The following is a 12,954-nucleotide window of genomic DNA, read 5'->3' as shown; positions in this document are numbered from 1 at the left end:
ACCCACATGTCAGGTTGACCAAGTCAACTCTGTTGACTGCTGACGTCAGCATGACATCATGCTGACGTCATAAATCCATTTTTTTGAATTAATTAATTAATTAATTAAATTCCAGAAATTAATAAAATCTTTAGAAAATCATAACTTTTAATCCGTAACTCGGATTAAATTATTTTCAACATGAAAGTTGCTCAGAACGACGAGACGAACCCGGATACGCAGCCCGTTCGTCCACCACACACCTCTAACATACCAAACACGCAACTTTCCCCCTCCGGTTCATCTGTCCGAAAACGCGAAACACCGGGAATACTTTCCCGGATGGTTCCCCCCTTAACTGGTACCACCTCATACCACGTTAGGGCACACCTAGCACCGCTCATTGTCACGTCACGCATCGTCGTGTTTATGTTTGCACTGTATTCATTGCTTCTTCCCCCTCTTATCTCCGGTAGACTACGAGGCCGACGCTGATGCCACCGAGTACGACTACGTCACCGACGACCCCTCCTTGTCTGAGCAACCAGGCAAGCCCCCCCCCCTTGATCACCAGATATCGCCTACTCTTCTCTATACTGCTTGCATTAGAGTAGTGTAGCATGTTACTGCTTTCCATTAATCCTATTCTGATGCATAGCCTGTCATTGCTGCTACAGTCATTGATACCTTACCCGCAATCCTAAATGCTTAGTATAGGATGCTAGTGTTCCATCAGTGACCCTACACTCTTGTCCGTCTGCCATGCTATACTACTGGGCTGTGATCACTTCGGGAGGTGATCACGGGCATATACTATATACTTTACACTGTTACATTACCTGTGATACTGTTCGGAGTTGGGGGCTGAAAGAACAGGTGGCTCCATCCCGGTAGAGGTGGGCCTGGGTTCCCGACGGTCCCCGACGGTTACTTTGTGGCGGAGCGACAGGGCAGGTTGAGACCACCTAGGAGACAGGTGGGCCTGGCCTTGTTCGGCGTTCGCGGATACTTAACACGCTTAACGGGATCTTGGTATTTGATCTGAGTCTGGCTACGAGCCTATACGCACTAACCATCTACGTGGGAGTAGTTATGGGTATCCCGACGTCGTGGTATCAGCCGAAGCACTTCAGACGTCAGCGACGGAGCGGCGCGCGCCGAATTGGACTGGAACGCCACTAGGCTAGGTCTGCTTTCGGCCGCGTACGCAACGTGCAGGTGTGCTATGGGCGATGGGCCCAGACCCCTGTGCGCTTAGGTTTAGACCGGCGTGCTGGCCTCTCTGTTGTGCCTAGGTGGGGCTGCGACGTGTTGATCTACCGCGGCCGGGCATGACCCAGGAAAGTGTGTCCGGCCAAATGGGATCGAGCGTGTTGGGTTATGTGGTGCACCCCTGCAGGGAAGTTAATCTATTCGAATAGCCGTGATCTTCAGTAACAGGACGACTTGGAGTTGTACCTTGACCTTATGACAACTAGAACCGGATACCTAATAAAACACACCCTTCCAAGTGCCAGATACAACCGGTGGTCGCTCTCCCTCAGGGATACGGGGGGAGGATCGCCGGGCAGGATATGCTATGCGATGCTACTTGGAGGACTTCGACCTACCCTCTTCTGCCTGTTGCAAGACGAAGGTGACCAGAAGCATAGTCTTCAATAGGACTAGCTATCCCCCTCTTATTCTGGCATTCTGCAGTTCAGTCCACTGATATGGCCTTCTTACACATATACCCATGCATATGTAGTATAGTTCCTTGCTTGCGAGTACTTTGGATGAGTACTCACGGTTGCTTTCTCCCCCCTTTTTTCCCCCTTTCCTTTCTTCCTGGTTGTCGCAACCAGATGCTGGAGCCCTGGAGCCAGACGCCACCGTCGACGACGACTACTACACTGGAGGTGCCTACTACTACGTGCAGCTCGTTGACGACGACCAAGAGTAGTTAGGAGGATCCCAGGCAGGAGGCCTGCGCCTCTTTCGATCTGTATCCCTGTTTGTGCTAGCCTTCTTAAGGCAAACTTGTTTAACTTATGTCTGTATTCAGATATTGTTGCTTCCGCTGACTCGTCTATGATCGAGCACTTGTATTCGAGCCCTCGAGGCCCCTGGCTTGTATTATGATGCTTGTATGACTTATTTTATTTGTAGAGTTGTGTTGTGATATCTTCCCGTGAGTCCCTGATCTTGATCGTACACATTTGCGTGCATGATTAGTGTACGATTGAATCGGGGGCGTCACACTTTTTATACTTGTGCCTTCAAGTATTATGATACCTCCTGTGCGGTCGTTTAACATATATGTATATATAATCTGAAAGATGGCAGTCGTCGGCTTCAGCCCCCACGCACATAATGCGGGGGTGTTCGCAGAAGGCGCATTTTCACACTTGATCCAACGTCTTGGTCCTACAAATGAGGTGATAGCGCAGCGAACTAGGCAATCGGACTATGGTGCTTTATCACTTTCACTTAGCCATAGGAGTTTGACATTGAGGCTACTTATATAGCCCCTGGTGGCGCCTGCGCTCGCCCGAACTCGGGGCGCGTATGTGCCTGGCCGGGAAACGGCCCTTTGTTAATGCAGAGGAATCCTAAAGATTCCGGTATGTCATCGACTGGTTGACCAGTCTCACGCTATATCATGACAGTCAGTTTTCGGCTTTCTCTACTGAGGTGCTCGCCTGGCCGAACCGGGGCACAATCGCAGTAGTTCTCCTGGTGCCGCCTTAGCCAATAGAGCGGAACGTAAGGCAGCAAAACACAGGAGCCGGGCAAACCCAACATTTGACCAAAGACATGATTCGGAGCTAATGCATATAAGGCCAAACTCGCGACGCCGAACACTCCCTAAGGTATTCGGTCTTTATGAGGGCATGCGGGATAACGCCCTTAGTAATAAGCCCCTAGTGTCCAGGTACGCGCAAAACTCTGACGTGGCCACATGCCAAAACGCCAGCCTCCTCCTTGGTTATACCAAGAAACCAGGGGATGTGTATCAACAAGAGAGAGTAAAAAAGGTTTACGCAGGGTCTTAATCTGAAAAGAATCCTTGGAACGGGTCCCTGCTGCACGTTTGCGCCTATGTCTCCGTTGTGCCGTATCCTGGACGGGCGTAGCACGGTGTTCATCTGTAAAAGAGAGGAACTTAGTTAAAGAAAGATCGTGCCGAACATGAGTTATACTAAATAAACAAAGTATGACTCGAAATGGGTAAAATTGAGCTTTATTGTCTCTTGTTTTATATGCGCGGAGCCCCTAGTTCAGGGGTATACGGCTATTAAGCCTATATCAGTTGTATGTTTATGCCGGACTCATCTAGCCGTGTCCGTTGTCTTGACGACCTGTTTAGATGGTTTGGCTGGTGAAGCCGCTTTATTGTGGGGCTGTCAAGGCAGCCGCACTGTTTTCTGCGTGGGAGGAACACTCAATGTTTTCCCTTTAATGAGATGATGCCTCATGGACCAGGCATCTTAAGCGTAAGAGATGCATAATGCGGTATTGCGTTAAAGCGTATGAAATCTTCGCGTCCCCGCAGTGCTTGATAGCTACTTGAGAATGGGGCGATGTGGAAAGTTAGCTGTTCGCAACGGAAGTTATCGGGGGAGCCGAACATAACTTCTAGCTGGAGAGAACCCATGCAACGGGCATCCGGGCCTGACGTTACCCCTTGAAAGGAGGTTTTGTTATGGCGAATTTTTGTTGGGTCTATCCCCATGTTGCAGATTGTGTCCTGGTATAACAGGTTTAGACACTGCCGCCGTCCATCAGGACATCTGTAAAATGGAGCCCGCCGATTATTGGATCTAATACCAAGGTAGTCCAGCCTGCATTCCGGATACTTCTAGAGTAATCCTGATGGTCAAAGGTGATTGGTTTTAACAACCATTGGCGAGACTCCTTTGGGATAGGCCGTATGGCGCGTATCTCTTGTGGCGCCGTCCTGTTCGTCACGTGAAGTAAGTTTACTGTTTTGACTTCTTGTGGGAAGTCCTTTTGTTTCCTCGTGCTCTGCTTGTGGGGTTCATCGTCGTCCTCACTTAGTGTGTCGAGCCCCTTGTGTTCAGCGTTGAGCTTGCCGGCTTGCTTGAAAACCCAACAATCTCTGTGGGTATGGTTCGCAGGCTTCCCAGGAGTACTGTGTATTTGACATATCTTGTCCAAGATTTTGTTTAAGTTGGATAGCTCGTCCCTGTTATCCTTGAGGGGCGGCTTTCTCTGATTCTGCCACGAGCTTTTGAATCCGGCGTTGACCGCCGTGCTCTTCGGGCTGTTTCCCTTATTCCGGCACTCGTCCTTGCTGCGTTGGGGTTTTCCGTTTCCATCCCTAACTTCGGATGTACTTGGGTTGCTGGTGCTGCATCTTGCCAACCAGCTGTCCTCTCCTGCGCAAAAGCGGGTCATGAGGCTTGTCAATGCGGCCATTGTTCTTGGCTTTTCTTGGCCGAGGTGTCTGGCGAGCCATTCGTCTCGAACGTTGTGCTTAAAAGCTGCTAGGGCTTCGGTGTCCGGACAGTCGACTATCTGATTCTTTTTAGTAAGAAATATGTTCCAGAATTTCCGAGCTGACTCTCCGGGCTGTTGAGTTATGTGACTGAGATTGTCTGCATCCGGAGGGCGGACATAGGTCCCTTGAAAATTTGCCCAGAAAGCATCCTCAAGCTCTTCCCAACTTCCAATGGTGTTTTCGGGAAGGCTTTTGAGCCAATGCCAGGCTGGCCCTTTAAGCTTGAGGGGTAAGTATTTTATGGCGTGGAGGTCATCCCCTCTGGCCATGTGTATGTGGAGGATGTAATCCTCGATCCAGACCCCAGGGTCTGTTGTTCCGTCGTATGCCTCTATGTTTACGGGCTTGAATCCCGCTGGAAATTCATGGTCCAGCACCTCATCGGTGAAACATAGGGGGTGTGCGGCACCCCTGTATTTGGGTGTGCCATGATGTTCGGATATTTCTTGTGTTGCATTACTTGCTAGAGCTTGCTTTCTTGGCCCGTATGTAGATCTGGCTGGGCCATCTTTTTGATGCGGATCCTTTGGTGGATCGCATGCCGGCTTGTGTGTGGCGCCGCTTGCCGCTCCATGCTGGCCATGCCGTCGTCCATCCGACCGGATGGCTTTCCTATTTTTTGACTGCGGGGGCTCTAAGGCCTCCTCGTCAAATTCAGGCAGTAGCTTTCGCTTTGGATAGCTTTTTGTGCAGCGACTACCGGCATATTTGTCTGCGGTGTTGCGTACTTTGCTCCATCTGATTCTGAGTGCATCTTCTGTAGTTTTGAGCTTCCGCTTCTGCTTTTTCAGGCTATGCGCAGTGGCGACGAGCCTTTTGTGGAGGTTCTTCTGCTCCATGAGTTTATCCGGCGTAAGGTTGTCCGGACTGTTGTTTTCGCCGGGGATGGGGTGTTCGGTTTGTTTATCCAAGTTTCCCTGTTCGGACGCTTGCTCGAAGGCATGTTCGTCGTCCGCCGGCTCGTCCTGCTCTATGGCTGGGTCTGTATGACTGCTGTCTCTGTCGAGGCAGGGCTTGGAGCGGCGCTTATGTCGCCGCTTTGATTGCTTTTCGAGTGAACGATCTCTCGTTGCATCCCTGTGTTCCTCGTCGTCGCCTCCTTTGGGTGTGTCCACCATGTATACATCATGAGATTAGGTGGTTGTCCAGTGCCTTATAGGCGTTGGTTCGTGTTCATCTCCTACATCGTCGTCCATACCGTCGATGTCTTCGGAGTCGAAGTCGAGCACGTCGTTTAAATTATCGACAGTGGCTACGAAGTGGGTGGTGGGTGGGCTTTGAATTTCTTCATCATCTGCATCCCAACCTTGTTGACCATAGTCCGGCCAGGGCTCTCCTGATAAAGAGAGAGACCTTAGTGAATTCAGAATATCGCCGAAGGGCGAGTGCTGAAAGATGTCCGTGGCGGTGAACTCCATGATCGGCGCCCAATCGGGTTCGATCGGTCGGGGCACGGAGGGCTCGGAGTCTGGAGAGGAGTCCGGCTCCTTGGAGTCATGGGTTTTGCAGAGAATAGGGCAGGTGTTTGGCTCGATCGCCGTAGAGATTGCAGCCCCCGAGGCGGTGTCTAACCACCCATCCTCGATTGGTGTGATCGGCTCCGAGCTAGGGGTCGGAGCGGACACAGGTGCGGACTCCAGGGCACTGTTTGGCGGCAGAGCTAAATCATGCCCATCGTGACAGTGCGGCGCACTTGGCTGTGGCTCGAATCCGTCGAAGATCGAGTCTCCGCGGATGTCGGCCGTGTAGTTCAAACTTCCAAATCTGACCTGATGGCCAGGGGCGTAGCTTTCGATCTGCTCTAGATGGCCAAGCAAATTGGCCCGCAGTGCAAAGCCGCCGAATACGAAGATCTGTCCGGGGAGAAAAGTCTCACCCTGGATCGCATCGCGGTTGATGATTGGAGAAGCCATCGGGCCTAAAAGTGACGACATAGAGGAACTCTCGATGAAAGCACCAATGTCGGTGTCAAAACCGGCGGATCTCGGGTAGGGGGTCCCGAACTGCGCGTCTAGGTCAGATGGTAACAGGAGGCAGGGGACACGATGTTTTACCTAGGTTCGGGCCCTCTCGATGGAGGTAAAACCCTACGTCCTGCTTGATTAATATTGATGATATGGGTAGTACAAGAGTAGATCTACCACGACGTCAGAGAGGCTAAACCCTAGAAGCTAGCCTATGCTATGATTGTTGTTTGTCCTACGGACTAAAACTCTCCGGTTTATATAGACACCGGACAGGGCTAGGGTTACACAGAGTCGGTTACAATGGTAGGAGATCTACATATCCGTATCGCCAAGCTTGCCTTCCACGCCAAGGAAAGTCCCTTCCGGACACGGGACGAAGTCTTCAATCTTGTATCTTCATAGTCCAGGAGTCCGGCCGAAGGTATAGTCCGGCCATCCAGACACCCCCTAATCCAGGACTCCCTCATCTCCCTTATTGGAAAGTAGTTCATCACTGAAAACAGTTCCAGTGATTCCTACACCAGTAAGTGAGGAAGCTAATGATGATGATCATGAAACTTCTGATCGAGTTACTACCGAACCTCGTAGGTCAACCAGAGTAAGATCCGCACCAGAGTGGTACGACAATCCTATTCTGGAAGTCATGTTACTTGACCATGACGAACCTACGAACTACGAGGAAGCGATGATGAGCCCAGATTCCGCAAAATGGCTTGAGGTCATGAAATCTGAGATGGGATCCATGTATGAGAACAAAGTATGGACTTTGGTTGACTTGCCCGATGATCGGCAGGCCATAGAGAATAAATGGATCTTCCAGAAGAAGACTAACGCTGACGGTAATGTTACTGTCTACAAAGCTCGACTTGTTGCGAAAGGTTTTCGACAAGTTCAAGGAGTTGACTACGATGAGACCTTCTCACCCGTAGCGATCGTTAAGTCCGTCCGAATCATGTTAGCAATTGCCGCATTTTATGATTATGAAATTTGGCAAATGGATGTCAAAACTGCATTCCTTAATGGATATCTTAAAGAAGAGTTGTATATGATGCAACCAGAAGGTTTTGTCGATCCAAAAGGTGCTAACAAAGTGTGCAAGCTCCAGCGATCCATTTATGGACTGGTGCAAGCCTCTCGGAGTTGGAATATACGCTTTGATAGTGTGATCAAAGCATATGGTTTTATACAGACTTTTGGAGAAGCTTGTATTTACAAGAAAGTGAGTGGGAGCTCCGTAGCGTTTCTGATATTATATGTAGATGACATATTGTTGATCAGAAATTATACTGAATTTCTGAATAGCATAAAAGGATACTTGAATCAGAATTTTTCAATGAAAGACCTCAGTGAAGATGCTTATATATTGGGCATCAAGATCTATATAGATAGATCAAGACACTTAATTGGACTTTCACAAAGCACATACCTTGATAAAGTTTTGAAGAAGTTCAAAATGGATCAGGCAAAGAAAGGGTTCTTGCCTGTATTTAGACCTGGCCATCCTCCGGGCCGGGTCGGGCTTCGGGCCGGGCCTGACCAAGCCCGAGGTAGAAAACTTAGGCCCGAGCCCGGCCTGGCCCGGCCGTCGGGCCTAGTTTTCAGGCCCGAGCCCGGCCCATCACAGCAAAAAACACATCGGGCCTCGAGCCTTGGGCCAGGCCTCTTCAGTAAATGGCATAAACAGCGGGCCCAGGCCCGGCCCGACCTAGTCTTCGGGCTCAAAACCTAGGCCCAGGCCCGGCTCGGGAGCAGCATCGGGCCGGGTCGGGCCGGGCTTTTTCGGGCCGGGTCGGGCCAGGATGTTCGGGTCGGGCGGACCATGGCCAGGACTACCTGTATTACAAGGTGTGATGTTGAGTCAGACTCAATGCCCGACCACTGCAGAAGATAGGGATAAAATGAAAGGTGTTCCCTATGCTTCAGCCATAGGCTCTATCATGTATGCAATGTTGTGTACCAGACCTGATGTGTGCCTTGCTATAAGTTTAGTAGGGAGGTACCAAAGTAATCTAGGAGTGGATCACTGGACAACGGTCAAGAACATCTTGAAATACCCGAAAAGGACTAAGGATATATTTCTCATATATGGAGGTGACAAAGATCTCGTCGTAAACGGTTACGTCGATGCAAGCTTTAACACTGATCCGGGTGACTCTAATTCACAGACCGGATACATGTTTTTATTAAATGGTGGAGCTGTCAGTTGGTGCAGTTCCAAGCAAAGCGTCGTGGCGGGATCTACATGTGAAGCGGAATACATAGCTGCTTCGGAAGCAGCAAATGAAGGAGTCTGGATGAAGGATTTCATATCCGATCTAGATGTCATACCTAGTGCATCGGGTCCAATGAAAATCTTTTGTGACAATACTGGAGAAATTGCATTGGAAAAGGAATCCAGATTTCACAAGAGAACCAAGCACATCAAGAGACGCTTCAATTCCATCCACGATCAAGTCAAGGAGGGAGACATAGAGATTTGCAAGATACATACGGAACTGAATGTTGCAGACCCGTTGACTAAGCCTCTCTCACGAGAAAAACATGATCAGCACCAATACTCCATGGGTGTTAGAATCATTATAATGTAATCTAGATTATTGACTCTAGTGCAAGTGGGAGACTGAAGGAAATATGCCCTAGAGGCAATAATAAAGTTGTTGTTTATATTTCCTTATATCATGATAAATGTTTATTATTCATGCTAGAATTGTATTAACCGGAAACTTAGTACATGTGTGAATACATAGACAAACAAAGTGTCACTAGTTGGCCTCTACTTAACTAGCTCGTTGAATCAATGATGGTTATGTTTCCTAGCCATAGACATGAGTTGTCATTTGATTAACGGGATCACATCATTGGAGAATGATGTGATTGACTTGACCCATCTGTTAGCTTAGCACGATGATCGTTTAGTTTGTTGCTATTGCTTTCTCCATAACTATACATGTTCCTATGACTATGAGATCATGCAACTCCTGAATACCGGAGGAACACTTTGTGTTCTACCAAACGTCACAACGTAACTGGGTGATTATAAAGGTGCTCTACAGGTGTCTCCCATGGTGTTTGTTGAGTTGGCATGGATCAAGATTAGGATTTTTCACTCCGATTGTCGGAGAGGTATCTCCAACTGGGCCCTCTCGGTAATGTACATCACTATAAGCCTTGCAAGCAATGTAGCTAATGAGTTAGTTACGGGATGTAGCATTACGGAACAAGTAAAGAGACTTGTCGGTAATGAGATTGAACTAGGTATTGAGATACCGACGATAGAATCTCGGGCAAGTAACATACCGATGACAAAGGGAACAACGTATATCGTTATGTAGTTTGACCCATAAAAATCTTCATAGAATATGTAGGAACCAATATGAGCATCCATGTTCCGCTATTGGTTATTGACCAGAGACATGTCTCAGTCATGTCTACATAGTTCTTGAACCTATAGGGTCCGCACGCTTAACGTTCGATGACGATCGGTATTATGAGTTTATGTGTTTTGATGTACCGAAGATAGTTCGGAGTCCTGGATTTGATCACGGATATGACGAGGAGTCTCAGAATGGTCGAGACGTCAAGATCGATATATTGGAAGCCTACATTTGGACATCGGAATGGTTCCGAGTGGTTCGGGCATTTTTCCGGAGTACCGGGAGGTTACAGGAACCCGCCGGGGAGTATATGGGCCTTATTGGGCCTTAGTGGAACAGAGGAGACGGAAGGAAAAATAGGGAGGCGCGCCCCCCCAAGCCCAATCCGAATTGGGAGGGGGGAGGCCCCCCTTTCCTTCCTCCCTCTCTCCTCCTTCCTTCCTCTCCTACTCCTACTTGGAAGGGGGGATCCTACTCCCGGAGGGAGTAGGACTCCCCTAGGGCGCGCCATAGAGAGGGCTGGCCCTCCCCCTCCTCCTCTCCTTTATATACGAGGGAGGGGGCACCCCATGGACACACAAGTTGATCATTGATTTTTTAGCCGTGTGCGGTGCCCCCCTCCACCATAATCTACCTCGGTTATATCGTAGCGGTGCTTAGGCGAAGCCCTGTTCCGGTAGCAACATCATCACCGTCATCACGCCATCGTGCTGATGAAACTCTCCCTCGAAGCTCTACTGGATCGTGAGTTCGCGGGACGTCTCCGAGCCGAACGTGTGCAGATCACGGAGGTGTCGTACCTTCGGTGCTAGATCAGTCGATCGTGAAGACGTACGACTACATCAACCGCGTTGTCATAACGCTTCCGCTTACGGTCTACGAGTGTACATAGACGATACTCTCCCCTCTCGTTGCTATACATCACCATGATCTTGTGTGTGCGTAGGAATTTTTTTGAAATTACTGCGTTCCCTAACAGTCCTCGGGTGTCTGGGCTGTAGGATATGGGCTGGACTGATGGGCCGTGAATATAAAAGGTAGAAGGCATTCCCCCATGTCCAGATAGGGCTCTCCTTTGCATGTATGGTAGGATTGGCGTCCAGATGTATAGTTTCCTTCCTCTGTAAACCGACTTTGTACAACCCTAGGCCCTTCCGGTGTCTATAGAAACCGAAGGGGTTAGTCCATGGAGATGATCAGAATTCATATAGGCTAGACATCTAGGGTTTAGCCATTATGATCTCGAGGTAGATCAACGCCGGATGTAGGGTTTTACCAACATTAAGAGGGCCCGAACCTGGGTAAACATCGTGTCCCCTTTGTCTCCTATTACCTTCGATCCTCAGACGCATAGTTCGGGACCCCCTACCCGAGATTAACCGGTTTTGACACCGACACTCGCCGCCAGCCTGGACGCGCTCGAGGGTCGAAGGAGGCCATCGAGACATCGTCAGGGTCTTGACTCTGCTGCGCTCGCACTGGCTGCTGCGGTGGGCACTGCACCATGAGGGTGGCCCCTTCTGTGCGGCCAGCAACAGGAGTCGTCGTCGTTTGGGGAGGCCATGGCGGACCAGCTCACTGCGAGCCCCCAGCCTCGGCGAAATCGAGCAGAAGTTGGATGGTGGCACGCCATTCGTGCATCTGCTCGGCCGCTGGCGGAAACCTCAGCAGCAGCTGAGCCTACACCATGGCCTCCGTGGTTGTACTTGGCATGGGTGATGATGAAGTAGATCGCACCATCGCTCGGCTCCTGACGATGCCAGCGGCGGCAGCACCGCACCCCCGATGTTGCGGAGCGGCCACCTGGATGGCATGGGGGTGCGGTGAAGGCGCTCAAGGGCCAGCGGATCCGTCGGGTGCAGCAACTTGGTCGACCCGTCTCTTGTGGGAGCGATCGGAGGGCGGCGGTTAACCCCGGACCGGGCGCCGTTGCTATGGCTCTGCCCGTCGGTGAGAGGAGGGAGCGCGGATGGAGTAACCCCCTCACTCGTACCTTGTGGAGCATGGCCGTTGGGGCGTTGCTGATGTTGTTCTCCTCTGATGTCTCCCACTCCTGTGTCTGCCACAGGGGAAGTGGTGACGGTGTCGCTTGCCCCGACCACGTCCCTAGCAGCGTCCACCTCCTCGCGTGCCTCCGCGTCCCCCGCAGCATTAGAGGTCGTGGGTGATACGTCTCTGTCATATCTATAATTTTTGATTGTTCCATGCCAATATTCTACAACTTTCATATACTTTGGGCAACTTTTTATACTATTTTTGGGACTAACATATTGATCCAGTGCCCACTGCCAGTTCCTGTTTGTTGCATGTTTTTTGTTTCGAAGAATATCCATATCAAACGGAGTCCAAACAGAATAAAAACTAACGGAGATTCTTTTTGGAATATATATGATTTTTGGGAAGAAAAATCCATGCGATACGATGCTCGAGGGGCCCACGAGGCAGGGGGCGCGTCCCTGATCCTCGTGGCCACCCCGTAATGCGGTTGATGCCCTTCTTTTGCCACAAGAAAGCTAATATCCGGATAGAGATCGTGTTAAAATTTCAGTCCAATCGGAGTTACGGATCTTCGGGAATATAAGAAACGGTGAAAGGGAAGAATCTGAGAACGCAGAAACAAAGAGAGACAGAGAGACAGATCCAATCTCGGAGGGCCTCTCGCCCCTCCCACGCCATGGAGGCCATGGACCAAAGAGGAAACCCTTCTCCCATCTAGGGAGGAGGTCAAGGAAGAAGAAGAAGGAGGGGGGCTCTCTCCCCCTCGCTTCCGGTGGCGCCGGAGTGCCACTGGGGGCCATCATCATCACCGCAATCTTCACCAACAACTTCACCGCCATCATCACCAACTCTTCCCCTCTCTATGAAGCGGTGTAACCTCTCTCTTACCCATTGTAATCTCTACTTAAACATGGTGCGCAACACTATATATTTTTTCCCAATGATGTATGGCTATCCTATGATGTTTGAGTAGATTCGTTTTGTCCTATGGGCTATTTGATGATCAAGATTGGTTTGAGTTGCATGTTTTATTATTGATGTTGTCCTATGGTGCTCTCCGTGTCGCGCAAGCGTGAGAGATTCCCGCTATAGGGTGTTGCAATATGTTTATGATTTGCTTATAGTGGGTTGT

This window comes from Triticum dicoccoides, chromosome 2A, assembly GCF_002162155.2.
Source record: "Triticum dicoccoides isolate Atlit2015 ecotype Zavitan chromosome 2A, WEW_v2.0, whole genome shotgun sequence".
Lineage (NCBI taxonomy): Eukaryota > Viridiplantae > Streptophyta > Magnoliopsida > Poales > Poaceae > Triticum > Triticum dicoccoides.
The sequence above is the reverse complement of the archived record's forward strand: the minus strand, read 5'-3'. Positions refer to the sequence as shown.